Source organism: Kogia breviceps, chromosome X (genome assembly GCF_026419965.1).
Source record: "Kogia breviceps isolate mKogBre1 chromosome X, mKogBre1 haplotype 1, whole genome shotgun sequence".
NCBI lineage: Eukaryota > Metazoa > Chordata > Mammalia > Artiodactyla > Physeteridae > Kogia > Kogia breviceps.
In genome coordinates, this window is record NC_081330.1 from 35,908,356 (window position 1) to 35,925,529 (window position 17,174).

Consider the following 17,174-nt stretch of genomic DNA (forward strand, 5'->3'; position numbering starts at 1 on the left):
AATTACATTAGTACTATCTCATAGGGTAGAGGTGAAGATTGAAGCACTTAGTTTGAAGCACTTAGCTCAGTGCCTGGCACATTGTAAGGAATAAAATAAGTATGAGCTATTGATAGCATCATCCTTCTTGGATGCCCTTTCTGCTCTCTACTCACTGCAAATTCCATCCAGGCCCATAGCAAGTTCTAGTTCCCGCACAAAGCCTTCTCCAATAACTCCAGATAACACCTCTTTTTTTCCCAATGGCCTATACAACTCATTAGGTACTTAGATTTTATTTAATTTGGGATATTAAGCGGCTCCCTATGGCTGCACACAGTGTTATCCAGAGCTAGGATCTGATTATCAATTGTTCCCTCCTGGCGAATTTTAAATTGGCACTGGTGAGTCACTGAACAAAGTCCAAAGTCATCTGTTGGGTAATTAAGGCTCTAGACAATGTGGCCCTCAGCTGCCTTGCCAGTTTTATTTCCCACTATGCCTCAGGTTTTCACCCTGAACCTCAGTTTCTACATTCTAAAATAGAAAATAATAATAGTGCTTGCCTCCAACATCTTAAACTCAACTGTTGTTTGATGCCGATAACAAATGCTTTCTGGATATTTCCATCTGTATGTTATACAGGTATCTCATGCCTACCATGCATAAATCTGAACTTGCAGTCTTCTTTCCCTAACCTCTTCCCTCGCTTAACTGCTCCCTCAAAAAATGGGAGAGAAGGGACAGTTCTTCCAACAATAGAATTCCAAATGATAAAGGCAGAAGGCATGAGGGAAGCAAAATTAACATTAGGCAAACACTGCAGCAATAATTGTAGGCAAGAACCATTGATAGATGTTGATTAGTAGTGAAAGGTGATCATTTTTGCATGGAAAGTACTTGTTAATTACAAAGGGAAAATAGTAACTTTACGGTGGATAAATCTGGCAAATGACCAAGGTTAACATGATCAGAAATAATATATATCATTATGTACCCCCTGATATGATGCACCAAGAAGGGGAGGACATCACTTCTGTGGTATTTTTGCCAAAATTACTCAAATCTAATCATGAAAAAAAAAATCAAGTTAAGTCCAAATAAGGAACACTTTACAAAGTAACTGACCAGTACTCTTCAATACTGACAAGGTAATAAAAGACAGAGACTAAGGAATTGTCATGGATGGAGGAGACTAAGAAGATCTAACAACCAAATGCAATGTGGGATCCTGGACTGGATCCTGGAACAGACAAAGGACGTGTGTGGAAAAACTGGTGAAATCGGAATAAAGTCTATACTTTAGTTCAAGCACCAATGCTAATTTCTCAGTTTTCAGGATTTTACCATGGTTATATAAGATGTTAACACTGAGGGAAGTTGAAGGAAGGGTATATAGAAATTCTCTGTAGTATCTTTATAACTCTTCTATAAATTTTAAATCATTTTAAAATACAAAGTTTTTGCAAACTACTATGTATAAAATAGATAAACAACAAGGTCCTACGGTATAGCACAGGGAACTATATTCAACATCTTGTAATAACCTATAATGGAAAAGAATCTGAATATATATATATATATATATATATATATATATATATGTGTGTGAATCACTTTGCTGTACAACTGAAACTAACAAAACATTGCAAATCAACTCAACTACACTTCAATAAAAAAATGTTAATAAAAATAAAATAAAATACAAAGTTTTAAAAAACAGCACTGTTATCCAATCAATTAGCCTATCTTCAAGCCTCAGAGCTATCTTTGATGCCACCCCTCTTTCTCAGGCCCCAAGTCCTGTCATCTTGACATTTAATAACCTTTTCGTATAACTCAACTCCACCCTCATTATCTTTTCCTACTTCACTCCCTCTCATTTTCTTCAACTACTAAAACAGTTTCCAATCTGATCTCAAGGCCTCCATGGAGTGTCTTCCCTTCTTCACTCTAGTTCATACAGTACTGCCAGGTTCCTCTTCTTAAAACAGAGCTCTGATCATGTTATACAACTCACAAATTCTGGACGATAGATTCAACACAATCTCTATCAAAATCCAACTGATGGGGACTTCCCTGGTGGCACAGTGGTTAAGAATCCACCTGCCAATGCAGGAGACACAGGTTCAAGCCATGGTCCGGGAAGATCCCATATCCTGCGGAGCAACTAAGTCCGTGTGCCACAACTACATAAGCCTGCATGCCTAGAGCCCATGCTCCGCAACAAGAGAAGCCACTGCAATGAGAAGCCCACACACCACAACGAAGAGTAGCCCCCACTTGCCACAACTAGAGAAAGCCCGTGCACAGCAACAAAAACCCAATGCAGACATAAATAAATAAATAAATAAATATTTTTTTAAAAATCCAACAGATGTCTTTATACAAACTGGCAAGCTAATAATTCTAAAGTTCATATGGAATTGCAAAGTACCCCAAAGAGCCAGAGAAATCTTGAAAAGAAGAATAAGTAGGAAGATCCACAATGCCAGATTTCAAAACTTACTACAAAGCAACAGAAATAAAGACAAAATGGTGCTGGCACAAGGATAGGCATATAGACTAATGGAAAGAATTCGAAGCCCCAAAATAACCCTCCCAATTGATTTTCAACAAGGGGACAAAGAACATTGAATGAAAAATAAGTCTCTTCAACAAACAGTGTGAAGCCTCGTAGATAGCCTCATCCACCAGAGGGCAGACAGCAGAAGCAAGAAGAACTACAATCCTGCAGTCTGAGGAATGAAAACCACATTCACAGAAAGGTAGACAAAATGAAAAGGTAGATGACAATGTCCCAGATGAAGGAACAAGATAAAACCCCAGAAAAACAACTAAATGAAGTGGAGATAGGTAACCTTCCAGAAAAATTATTCAGAAATAATGACAGTGAAGATGATCTAGACCCTTGGAAAAAGAATGGAAGCAAAGATGGAGAAGATGCAAGAAATGTTTAACAAAGATCTAGAATAATTTAAAAAAACAAACAAACAGAGATGAACAATACAATAACTAAAATGAAAAATACGCTAGAAGGAATCAATAGCAGAATAACTGAGGCAGAAGAACAAATAAGTGACCTGGAAGACAGAATGGTGGAAACCACTGCTGCGGAACAGAATAAAGAAAAAAGAATGAAAGAAATGAAGACAGCCTAAGAGATCTCTGGGACAACATTAAAGGCACCAACATTTGCATTATACGGGTCCCAGAAGGAGAAGAGAGACAGAAAGGACCCGAGAAAATATTTGAAGAGATTATAGTCTGAAACTTCCCTAACACAGGAAAGGAAATAGCTACCCAAGTCCAGGAAGCGCAGAGAGTCCCAGGCAGGATAAACCCAAGGAGAAACACACCGAGGCACATAGTAATCAAGTTGACAGAAATTAAAGACAAAGAAAAATTATTAAAAGCAACAGGGAAAAACGACAAATAACATACAAGGGAACTCCCATAAGGTTAACAGCTGATTTCTCAGCAGAAACTCTGCAAGCCAGAAGGGAGTAGCATGATATATTTAAAGTGATGAAAGGGAAGAACCTACAATGAAGAATACTCTACCCGGCAAGGATCTCATTCAGATTCGACAGAGAAATCTAAAACTTTACAGACAAGCAGAACCTAAGAGAATTCAGCACCACCAAACCAGCTCTATCACAGATGCTAAAGGAACTTCTCTAAGTGGGAAACACAAGGGAAGAAAAGGCCCTACAAAAACAAAACCCAAAACAATTAAGAAAATGGTAATAGGAACTACATACGGATAATTACCTTAAATGTGAATGGATTAAATGCTCCAACCAAGAGACAGAGACTGGCTGAATGGATACAAAAACAAGACCTGTATATATGCTGTCTACAAGACACCCACTTCAGACCTAGGGACACATACAGACTGAAAGTGAAGGGATGAAAAAAGATATTCCATGCAAATGGAAATCAAAAGAAAGCTGGAGTAGCAATACTCATGTCAGATAAAATAGACTTTAAAACAAAGAATGTTACAAGAGAAGGATACTACATAATGATCAAGGGATAAATCCAAGAAGTTATAACAATCATAAATATATATGCACCCAACATAGGAGCACCTCAATACATAAGGCAACAGCTACAAAAGAGGAAATCAACAGTAACACAATAATAATGGGGGACTTTCACACCTCACTTAAACCAATGAACAGATCATCCAGACAGAAAATTAATAGGGAAACACAACCATTAAATGACACAATATATCTCATATATTTAATTGATATTTATAAGACATTCCTTCTGAAAAAAGCAGATTACACTTTCTTCTGAAGTGTGCATGGAACACTCTCCAGTATAGATCACATCCTGGGTCACAAATCAAGCCTTGATAAACTTAAGAAAATTGAAATCATATCAAGAATCTTTTCTGACCACAACGCTAAGAGATTATACATAAATTCTAGGAAAAAATGTAAAAAACACAAACACATGGAGGCTAAACAATACGTTACTAAATAACCAAGAGATCAATGAAGAAATCAAAGAGGAAATGAAGAAATACCTAGAGACAAATGACAATGAAAACACGACAATCCAAAACCTATGGGATGCAGCAAAAGGAGTTCTAAGAGGGAAGTTTACAGCAATACAGTCCAACTTCAAGAAACAAGAAAAATATCAAATAAACAATCTAAACTTACACCTAAAGGAACCAGAGAAAGAAGAACACACAAAACCCAAAGTTAGCAGAAAGAAAGAAATCAAAAAGATCAGAGCAGAAATAAATAGAAACAAAGAAAACAATAGGAAAGATCAATAAAACTAAAACCTGGTTCTTTGAGAAGATAAACAAAATTGATAAACCTTCAGCCAGACTCATCAAGAAAAAGAGGGAGAGGACTCAAATCAATAAAATTAGAAATGAAAAAGGAGAAGTTACAATGGACACAGCAGAAATACAAAGCATCATAAGTGACTACTAGAAGCCACTTCTATGCCAATAAAATGGACAACCTGGAAGAAATGGACAAATTCTTAGAAATGTACAACCTGCCGAGACTGAACCAGGAAGAAATAGAAAATATGAACAGACCAATCACAAGTAATGAAATTAAAACTGTGATTAGAAACCTTCCAACAAACAAAAGTCCAGGACCAGATGGTTTCACAGGTGAATTCTATCAAACGTCTAGAGAAGAGCTAACTAACACCCATCCTTCTCAAACTCTTCCAAAAAATTGCAGAGGAAGGAACACTCCCAAACTCATTCTATGAGGCCACCATCACGCTGAAACTAAAACCAGACAAAGATACTACAAAAAAAGAAAATTACAGACCAAATCACTGATGAACATTGATGCAAAAATCCTCAACAAAATACTAGCAAACAGAATCCAACAATACATTAAAAGGATCATACACCATGATCAAGTGGGATTTATTCCAGGGATGCAAGAATTCTTCAATATATACAAATCAATAATGTGATACACCACATTAGCAAATTGAAGAATAAAAACCATATCATCATCTCAATAGGTGCAGAAAAAGCTTTGGACAAAATTCAACACCCATTTATGACAAAAACTCTCCAGAAAGTGGGCACAGAGGGAACCTACCTCAACATAATAAAGGCCATATACGACAAACCCACAGCAAACATCATTCTCAATGGTGAAAAACTGAAAGCATTTCCCCTAAGATGAGAAACTAGACAAGGATGCCCACTCTCACCACTTTATTCAACATAGTTTTGGAAGTCCTAGCCACGGCAACCAAAGAAAAAGAAATAACAGGAATCCAAATTGGAAAGAAGTAAAACTGTCACTGTTCGCAGATGACATGATACTATATAGAGATGATCCTAAAGATGCTACCAGAAAACTACTAGAGCTAATCAATGAATTTGGTAAAGTTGCAGGACACAAAATTAATGCACAGAAATCTCTTGCATTCCTATACACTAACGATGAAAAATCAGAAAGAGAAATTAAGGAAACAATCCCATTCACCATTGCAACAAAAGGAATAAAATACCTAGGAATAAACCTAGGTAAGGAGGTACAAGACCTCTACTTAGAAAACTATAAGACTGATGAAAGAAATCAAAGGTAACACAAACAGATGGAGAGGTACACCATGTTCTTGGATTGGAAGAATCAATATTGTGAAAATGACTATGCTACCCAAAGCACTCTACAGATTCAATGAAATCCCTATCAAATTACTAATGGCATTTTTACAGAACTATAATAAAAAATCTTAAAGTTTGTATGGTGACACAAAAGACCCTGAATAGCCAAAGGAATCGAGAAAAAAACAAAACAAAAACAAAAAAACGGAGCTGGAGGAATCAGACTCCCTTACTTCTGACTATATATCAAGACAATATGGTACTGGCGCAGAAACAGAAATATAGATCTATGGAAGAGAATGGAAAGCTCAGCGATAAACCCATGCACCTATGGTCAACTAATCTATGACAAAGGAGGGAAAGTTATACAATGGAGAAAAGACAGTCTCTTCAATAAGTGGTGCTGGGAAAACTGGACAGCTACATGCAAAAGAATGAAATTAGAACACTCCCTAACACCACACACAAAAATAAGCTCAAAATGGATTAAAGACCTAAATGTAAGACTGGACAGTATAAAACTCTTAGAGGAAAACATAGAAAGAACACTCTTTGACATAAATCACGGCAAAATCTTTTTTGACCCACCTCCTAGAGTAATGGAAATAAAAACAAAAATAAACAAATGGGACCTAATGAAACTTAAAAGCTTTTGCACAGCAAAAGAAACCATAAAAAAGACAAAAAGACAACCCTCAGAATGGTTAAAATATTTGCAAATGAATCAACGGACAAGGGATTAATCTCCAAAATATATAAATAGTTCATGCAGCTCAATATCAAAAAAACAAACAACCCAATCCAAAAATGGGCAGAAGACCAAAATAGACATTTCTCCAAAGAAGACATACAGGGTCAAGAAGCACATGAAAAGTTGCTCAACATCACTAATTATTAGAGAAATGCAAATCAAAACTACAATGAGGTATCACCTCACACCAGTTAGAATGGGCATCATCAGAAAATCTACAAACAACAAATGTTGGAGAGGGTGTGGAGAAAAGGGAACCCTCTTGCACTGTTGGTGGGAATGTAAATTGATACAGCCGCTATGGAGAACAGTTGGCGGTTCCTTAAAACACTAAAAATAGAATTACCATATGACCAAGCAATCCCACTACTGGGCATATACCCAGAGAAAACCACAATTCAAAAATAGTCATGTACCAAAATGTTCATTGCAGTACTATTTATAATAGTCAGGTCATGGAAGCAACCTAAATGCCCATCAACAGACGAATGGATAAAGAAGATGTGGTACATATATACAATGGAATATTACTCAGCCATAAAAAGAATGAAATTAGGTCATTTGTAGAGATGTGGATGGACCTAGAGACTGTCATACAGAGTGAAATAAGTCAGAAAGAGAAAAACAAATATTGTATATTAACGCATATATGTGGAATCTAGAAAAATGGTACAGATGCACCAGTTTGCAAGGCAGAAATAGCAACACAGATATATGGACACCAAGGGGGGAAAAGGGGAGGGCAGGATGAACCAGGAGATTGGGATTGACATATATACACTAATATGTATAAAATAGATAACTAATAAGAACCCGCTGTATAACAGGGAACTCCACTGTACAGTAGAAACTAACACAACATTGTAAAACAACTATATCCCAGTTCTACAAAAAATGGTGCTGGGACAACTGGATTTCCACATGTATAAGAATGACATTTGGACCCCTACCTCACAATTGTGTTCAGAAATTAACTCAAAATGAATCAAAGACCTAAATATAAAAGCAAAAAGTATAAAACTCTTAAAAGTAAACATAATGGTAAATCTTCATGATCCCAATTTGGCATGGATTCTTAGATGTGACACCAAAAGCATGAGCAAAAAAAGAAAATATAGGTAAACTGGACTTTATGAAAATTAAAATATTTTGTGCCTCAAAGTATATTATCAAGAAAGTAAAAAGACAACCCAAAGAATGGGAAAACATTTTTGCAAACCTTGTCTTGATACGGGTCTAGTATGCAGAATACATAAGTGGCTCTCAAAACTCAATAATAAAAAGACAGTAGTTAAAAAGTGGGCTAAGGATTTGAATAGACATTTTTTCCAAAAAGACATATGAATGGCCAATACGCACAGGAAAAGGTACTCAATATCATTAGTCATTGGGAAATGCAAGTCAAATATACAGTGAGATACCACTTCACACCCACAAGCAAGGCTAAAATAAAATGACAATCTCAAGTATTCATGATGATACGGAGAAATTGGAAACCTCATACACTGCTAGTAGGGATGTAAAATGGTGCTGCAATATGGGAAAACAGTTTCGCAGTTCCTCAAAAAGGTAACAGAGTTATCATATGACCCAGTAATTCCACTCCTGTGTATATATCCAAGAGAAATGCTCATAAAAACTTATACATGGATGTTCATAGCAGCATTATTTTTTATAATAGCCAGAAGGTGGAGACAACCCAAATACTCATCAACGGACGAATGGATAAACAAAATGTGGTGTACCTATACAATGGAATATTATTTGGCCATAAAAAAGGATGAAGTTCTTGTACACACTATGACATGAATGAACCTTAAAAACATTATACTAAGTAAGAGAAGTCAGTCAAAATAGACTATATATTATATGACTCCATTTCTGAAATGTCCAGAATAGGCAAGTCTATAGAAGCAGAAAGCAGAGCAGTCAGTGCTTAGATCTAGGGGGATGGGAGGACAGGTAGGGGAATGTTAGCTAAATGGTATGGAGCTTCTTTTTGAGGTGATGAAAATGTTCTAAACTGACTGTGGTCATGGCTACACATACCTGTGAATACACTAAAAACCAATGATTGAACACTTTAAGTGGGTGAATTGTACAGTAATGAATTATATCTCAATAAACTATTTTAAAAAAACAAACTTCAGATGGCTCTTTATTGCTTGTTGAATAAAGTCCAAATTCTTTAATTTGGCATCCAAATCCCTCCCCTCCCCCATCATCATTTGATTTTCCCCACCAGCGTTATCGCTCACTACCCTTTTTCACAAACCAAACTGAATTATTTACCATTACCCATATACCCCACGCAGTTTCCTATCTTTGTCTTTCCTCTTGCTAGCCCTTTCCCCTGGAACTCTCTCCTCACAATTCATCTTTACATGTTTATACTCTGCTTCTCTTACAAGGCCCAGTTCAAATGCTCCCTCCAATTAATCCTTCCTGTTCTTCAACCCTCTAAGAGGGCCTCAAAAATTTATTTACTAAAAGAATGAACATAAGTAGTCCTCCCATATGATGGTTCCCACTGCCAGATGATAATCCTCTCAAAGCCATAACTGCACTTCTCTCTTCCTTTCCTAGCTCCAGCAGCAGCTCACAGGTTCAGGCCCCACCCCCCTTAATAAGTCCCTGAGAATGGTTCCAAACTGCTAGTCTCTACCTCTCCCAGAAACTTGCTCAAGATGAAGAAAACTGACATTACAGTATGCCAGGGCCGCCGAGTATAGTTGTGTAGGTTGTGCACTGCACAACCCTAGTGGCGCCATTCATTTATAGTCTATGTGAATGGCACCCTCTCCTAGGGTTGTGCAGTGCATAGCCATTCGTGGCGGCCCTGCTTGGAAACATCAGAATTTGGGAACAAAGCCAAAAAGAGCACTGAGTGAGAAGAAATCACTCTAACTATATTGTTGTTGAGAAGTGGGTATTTTCCAAATCTTATGAAGAAGATGGAAAAGAAACTCAGGAGAATAACATGGTCTTAACACACACAGTGTTTGCATGGAAATAGAAAACAGAAACATCCAAGAGAAAAACTGTCATTGATGTTTTTTCCAGCAGTGGAGACAGAAAAGGAACCATGTTCTTGTCAATACAAAGGTGTGATATACTTACATGGTCTCTTTCATTAAGACCCTTCAATTCCGTTAGGTTCTGATTTTAGGTTATCAAATAAGCCCCTGTTTAATTTGGCTTCAGGAATCTTGCTATCAGGAAAGGTATGACCTGACATAGACACAAGTGTTATGTGTCTATACATATCTCTCTCCCATCATCGATCCATTCATATCTACCTTGTGGTTAATCAAGCAGTCTTTTGTAAGGTTGGGAGTGTGAAACCAACATCCCTAGGCAAGCTGATAAAAATTAGGCTTTGAACCCACCAACCAAGTTGCAGAGTTAGGACCCATGTCAACTCTACTATGGCACAGACACCTTCTAAGTCCCAGCCAGAGCAGCCAGCAACAAGTCCCCCTCTGACTACCACATCTAAACCACAAGCAGTAATGTAGGACTCCCATAAATAGCTGGAAAGATGGGCTGTGAAGACAGGTGAGCTAGTAACAGGGTCTAAGTATGCCAGATGTTGGGTTTGTTCCTTTTCGTCCCCACTCCAGTTCAGTTCGGCCTCCTACTTTCATACTTACTCTACGCGGCATATTTCATTCCACTTCTACCTCTTCCAGACAGTTCCTGGATAACACTCCCCCAATTGATCATTCCTTTTCTGAACGCCATCTGTATGTATTGCTACTATACACTTATTGCTCCTTACTGTTCTAAATAATAACAGTAGTAGTAGTGATGATGATGAGATTAATGTTAATAATAATAATAACAGCAGCAACTATTATTTATTGAGTGCTTCACTAGGTGCCTGGCACTATATTCATGTATTCCTCATAGCAATCCTATGAGGTAAGTGCTATTCCCCACCCCAACTCACCTCCATTTACATATGAGGAAACTGAGCTAAGGAAAGGTTAAGTAACTTGCCTAAGGTCACATGACTAAGTAAGTCAGGCCTTGAACACCGAACTGTCTGATTGTAAAGACATGTTTGTAGCCAATACTACCTTTTGTCTCCCCCATTTGTCTTTTGAGAAGCTTCCTCTGCCTCCACGCCCCATAGTCCCTAACATAGGGTCAGACACAGACACGCTCCCCAGGAAACCTGTGCAAGTGTGACTCTGTTCCCTGGCTACAGCCCAGCCCAAGACACAAGCTGGAAGAGGAGGGAAGAGGGGCAGTGGAGTACAGAGACACATGACCTTTTGGGGAGCCACAGGAGTCCTCCTTCTCTGGCCCATTTAGGACAGGATCATGCTGCTACCTTGACCTCAGTCCCAGAAAAATATTTAGAACAGGATAGATAACCTGGTTGTCTTAAAACTCTTCCAGACAACTCTGAAGGAACAGAGCCTGGGCCAACCCGTGGGAGGGATGGATGGTATCCAGTTCCCTGCAGGAAGGGAACCAACTGTGTCAGGGTCACAGCCACGTGGGCCAGCAAATGTTTGCAGAGCTCTGCCACCAAGAAGCTTTATGACTATGGTCATGGAATTGGGGGGGGGGCAGGAGTATTTTAAAGAAGGAAGCTATATATATATATATATGTATACACATACATACACGCACACACACACACACACACACACACACACACACACCTGCCTCATTAAGCCTCAGTTTTCTCATCTTTAAAAATGGGAATAAAAACACCTACCTCTTGAAGCGCTGCTAAGGTATAAAATGAAAACATAATAAAAGGACCTATTGCCTAGTGCCTACATCAGTTTGTCCTTGCTGGCATTCTGGGCACACACAGAGATGCAGGACATAGTTCCTGTCTGCAAGAAGTTCAGTCTGTCTGACAAGGGTCTGATCTAGCATTACTGCCAGCACTCTGTCAACCAAGTACAAAGCTGGCTGGTAGATTATTATTACCCCAACTCTCAGCAGGCCATTTTGTCGGATGAAAATTCTGACAGGAAAGAAAACTGCTGGCAAGAAAAAAGGTTGCAGTGTATGTCTTTGCCTCCAATCTCCCATCCACACCTCCATGTTAGAAAATTGGGGAAGGGGACTCTACCAACCACTGTTTGGGAAGTGACACATGTAAACTCCATTCTTTTCCTTCACAACACTCATCACCATTTCTCATTTGACAGTAGCTGTGTCTTTGTTAAATGTCAATCTTCCCTGCTAGACTGTAAGCTCCTGGAGGGCAGTGGCTGTGCGTTGGTCCTTATTAGAGATCCAGACGCTGACGTAATGCCGGGAACATTCAAGATGCTCAGACACTTGTTGAACGAATAAATGAAACAAACAGATGTCTCTTGTAGGTGGATAGATGTGATTACCTAATCAAAAAGTCTCTTTAAAATATTCAAACCTTGTTTATGCATAGAATGCCTCTCAAGATTTCCAAGAAACTAGTAATGCTGGTTTGTTTCTGGGGAGAAAAGAATAACAGATTAGGGGTAAGGGGTTGGAGAGAATTATACATGCCCTTCTATTCCTTTCAAATTGTTTGAGGTTTTCAGTAACAACCAATCAAACATAAAATCTGAAGGAAAAACACACTGATGGTGAAAGACAGACTTGTAGAGGACTTTTTTTTTTTTTTTTTTTTTTTTTTTTTCGGTATGCGGGCCTCTCACTGTTGTGGCCTCTCCCGTTGCGGAGCACAGGCTCCGGACGCACAGGCTCAGCGGCCATGGCTCACGGGCTTAGTTGCTCTGCAGCATGTGGGATCTTCCCGGACCAGGGCACGAACCCGTGTCTCCTGCATCGGCAGGCGGATTCTCAACCACTGCGCCACCAGGGAAGCCCTAGAGGACTTTTACTTGCTACATGTCATATTCTTGTAATGTTTCAGGTTTGGATCAGAGGCTTGGCATTGCCTCTATGAAAGAATAAAAATATTGGGCCCGACTCTGCTAACTGTCTGGAGTATGAGACAGGAGTCAGCTAGAAGTTGGGACAGATTTTAAAACCCGGAAAGCTCTGTCCAAACTGGGGCAAGTGAAATTGCTCTGCCTCCCCATAGATAAGCTCCTTCTTCAAGCAACTGGAAGATTTATTTTAATCCCCGAGACTGACTCGAGCCACTGTTACAGCCCAGACACCAAGCCAGCTGGATACTTGGATTTTTTTTTTTTTTTGATGGGAAGGTGCAACTCTTTCGTATGTGACAGCAATGACAGGGCAGTCACAGTGAGACTGTGTAGCTCCTCAAGCTTTACTGGCTGCATCTTCTAGGCAGGAAAAACTAAGGTACGAAAAGTTTGATCATATCTTCCTCACCTGTCTCAAACAGCTCGGAACCCAACTGTTTGGCTTTGCTGTTAAAACTCAATGGTTCTGTGAGGGAGGTTCAAGAAGGAGGGGATATGGGGACCTACGTATGCATATGACTGATTCATTTTGTTATACAACAGAAATAAACACAGTATTGTGAAGCAATTATACTCCAATAAAGATCTATTTTAAAAAAAAACCTCAGGGCTTCCCTGGTGGCGCAGTGGTTGAGAGTCCGCCTGCCGACGCAGGGGACGCAGGTTCGTGCCCCGTTCCGGGAAGATCCCACATGCCGCGGAGCGGCTGGGCCCGTGAGCCATGGCCACGCTGAGCCTGTACTCCGCAACGGGAGAGGCCACAGCAGTGAGAGGCCCGTGTACCGCAAAAAAAAAAAAAAAAAAAAAAAAAAAAAAAGAAAAAAAAAGAAAAAACCTCAATGGTTCTAATGATACAAATGAACTTATTTACAACACAGAAACAGATGCACAGACATAGAAAACAAACTTATGGTTACCAACGGGGAATGGGCAAGAGAGGAATAAATTAGGAGTTTGGGATTAAAATGTATACGCTATTATATATAAAACAGATAACCAACAAGGACCTACTATATAACCCAAGGAACTACATTCAATATCTTGTAATAAACTATAATGGAAAAGAATATGAAAAATATGTACATATGTATAACTGGATCACTTTGCTGTACACCTGAAACACTGGAAATCAATTATACTTCAATAAAAAAAACCACAACCTCAATGGCTCTAAATGCTGAATGCACATTAGAATCACCTAGCCAGTTAATTTAAAATAAAATCCCAATTCCTGGGGCCCATTCCCCAAAATCCTGACTCAACTGGTTGAGCCTGGGGCCTGGGCAGCAGTATTTTAGAGCATTCCGGGCGATTTCAAACTACAACCAGGTTTGCAAACCCTAGTTCTACCCACTGCTGAATACCCCAGTATCCTTTGAGAAAGAGCCCTCACTTGTTATTTTTAAAACTCTTCTTTAAGTAGTATATTCCCCTCAAAAAAAAAAAAAAAAAAAGTCAGGCCAAAGAAGTCTGTAACCAAGACAACAAGCTAGGAGCACAAAAGACATAGGTCTTCTGTGACTTGCAACCAAAGGCAGCAGAAGAGGAAAAGCAGACACTGAAGAATGGACAGGAAACTAGAGAACAAAAGGCACAGTGGCTGAACGAGCGCCCAAACGCCAGCACATCAAACTCCTGCTTCATCTTCCAGGCTGGGTACCTTGACACACATGCCCTCAAGATGGAAAGCAGCCCTGGATTAGCAAATGAATCCCTTAAGAACACGCTTTCTTCTGAATTGAACTTCTGACCCCCAAAGTGGGAATGTCTGTTTTGGCGAACCAATTGTTTTCCTCCAAGCCCTCTCTAGCTTCCCTACCCACAGCTGACCCTGTATTGCAAAGCAGTATGACAATGAAACATGAAATCCGCGTGGGCTTAAGAGTTTGAAAAAGCGTTCTTCCTCCATATGTGTTCTGACCCTGGAGCTTGGGTTTTGTTCCCAACTCGAGGAGCACTGAGATAGATGAAAGGGCTGGGGATGCTGCAAATTGAAAGCCAAGGAGTTGGCCTTTTGTTCCCTTTTTACAGTCGAGGACTATTCTGGAAAGCAGACATCAAAAGGAAAATTCAGCCTGCGATGAGCTGAAATTGGACAAAATGTGATAAGACATAAATTTAAAAAAAAAGAAAGGATAAGGAAAAAGAGCTTTTATTTACAGAAGAGGCTCTTTTCTGAGAACTGCCTCAAATTACACTTTTCACATTTGGCTCACTCCAGGAAGCTTTGCATTGTTACTTCGAACCAAGATGCTTTTTGTCACGTTACAAGGAGAAACTGAGGCAGATGCAAACAGTCCAGAATTTGGTGGGACGTGACTTCAAGGAGAGCCCTTCTAGGTTCATTCTATTTCCCTCAATCCAGACAGACAGACAGACGAGAGTTTATTCAGTGACATTAAAGAAGTGGCATAGAAGCAAAACTGGGATGGAGCAAAATACTGGCAGTTTGAACAACTACAAAACCATAGGTTACCTTTTCTTAAAGGGGAGTAGGGAATGGCGCTTTCCATTCTCACTCATTATGCTATTGGCCTACCAGTCTCCGAGGACTTTGGGTGGCCTGGTGGAAGGAGGCTTCGCTCTCGCAAGCCCCTGAGGTTGGCTTTGGGGCTTATGATCCTTTTAGTTAGCCACCTGTTGGCTGTCTTCTTCACCACAGGGAGAAATACCCAGCCTGCTATGAGACTCCTGGAGTGTGTCCTACAGAAAGGCAGGTGAGAAGTGAGCTATGCTGTCCTCTCCAGCCAACCACATACCTTCCACAAGAATCCGACCTTGGGTCACAGGCTTACACCTGGAAAAGCTCTGCTTTCCCTTCCTCTCCGGGGACCAGCAGATCGGCACTTCTCCTAGATGCCTGTGAACTTTACTTAGTGTGGCCCATTAGGCTGTTTCCTTTCATTCAGTCCTATGGCGGATGCTGTTGTGAGCAGAAGAAACACAAAGAATCATAACCAGGGCTTCCCTGGTGGCGCAGTGGTTGAGAGTCCGCCTGCCGATGCAGGGGATGCGGGTTCGAGCCCTGGTCTAGGAGGATCCTACATGCCGCGGGGCAACTGGGCCCGTGAGCCACAACTACTGAGCCTGTGCGTCTGGAGCCTGTGCTCTGCAACAAGAGAGGCCACGATAGTGAGAGGCCCGCGCACCGCGATGAAGAGTGGCCCCCGCTCGCTGCAACTAGAGAAAGCCCTCGCACAGAAACGAAGACCCAACACAGCCAACAATAAATAAATAAATTAATAAACTCCTACCCCCAACATCTTCTTTAAAAAAAAAAAAACAAAGAATCATAACCAGAGTACAAATAACATTAAGCAACAGGTATTTAAGGTCTCCATGTACTTTTTTTAATAGCTGATGCAGGGTCCCCCAAACCAAATGGCAGAAAGGCTCCTCCTAACTCTATAGGAACTCCTTAAAAGTAATAATAGTAATAACAGCCACCACCTCATTTATCAAACCACATTTATCAAATTAAATGTTCAATGGTATAAAAAATTCTAACTGGTATTATCATCACACCAGAGGAGCGATTTCTGTAAATCGCAAAATCAAGAAATACCCACTGAGCATTCAGTCACGCTCTACACTCCGTGCAGATGTGGAATCTTAGCATAATGAAGAGCCAATTGTTAAGTCTCAATTCCGTAAGCAGTGCCTTGGGTTAGCTGGACTCCCTGTGCTCTCCCCCCAGGCCTTGCATTAATGAACCAAACCTAAATGAGAGAATGTACTTTTTGCATTACTTCACCCTCCTGTTGCCCTCAATCTATCACCAGTAGTGACCCTGGTCAAGTGATCTGAGACTGCCTTGAATATCCACGGAAGGATTAAGTTGTTTTCAATGCATGTTGACTTTATTTATAGAACATATAACCTCTGGAAGAAAGTACAATGGCCTGGGAGTCAAAAGCCTTAGATGGTATTCCCAGAACAGCTGTTCACTAAAGTATGGACTCGGGCAAAAGACTTGTCCTTTCTAAATCTCAAAGCCCACATCAGGACTGGACCAGATTTGTGCTTCTCAGAACCTTATAGCAGCCCATGGGTAGGTCTCATCAGGCGAGAGAGGTGAGGCAAGTGATTTATGATGAATAACATTTAGAGGACTGAAATTTGCAAATTATTTACACATCTATTCATTTTTATCTTATCCCTCCGATAGCCCCCTCTTTCTCACTTGCAAAATGCTCTTTTGCCACATGTTATGAGGAGAAACTGAAGCAGATGTAGATGCTTTCATATGCTTTCTTGAGTCAGAGAGCAGAGGTGAGTCACAGATACAGCGGTTGGGAATTCTATATAACCCCAATATTACCTTCTTACTGACACAGCCCTCAGCTTACTCTGCGGAGCACACGAAGACCATCATGTGTACAGCAGCTACGAAAATGTTGAGAATCCCTGGGCTAAATCATTCATT

The 17,174-nt window shown here is 39.9% G+C and overlaps 1 protein-coding gene across 10 annotated transcripts in view; it reads right to left on the reverse strand.

The window, feature by feature from the left end:
• Positions 1-17,174, reverse strand: part of TMEM164 (transmembrane protein 164) — a 168,027-nt gene that overhangs the window by 101,567 nt on the left and 49,286 nt on the right. The window lies entirely within an intron of this gene.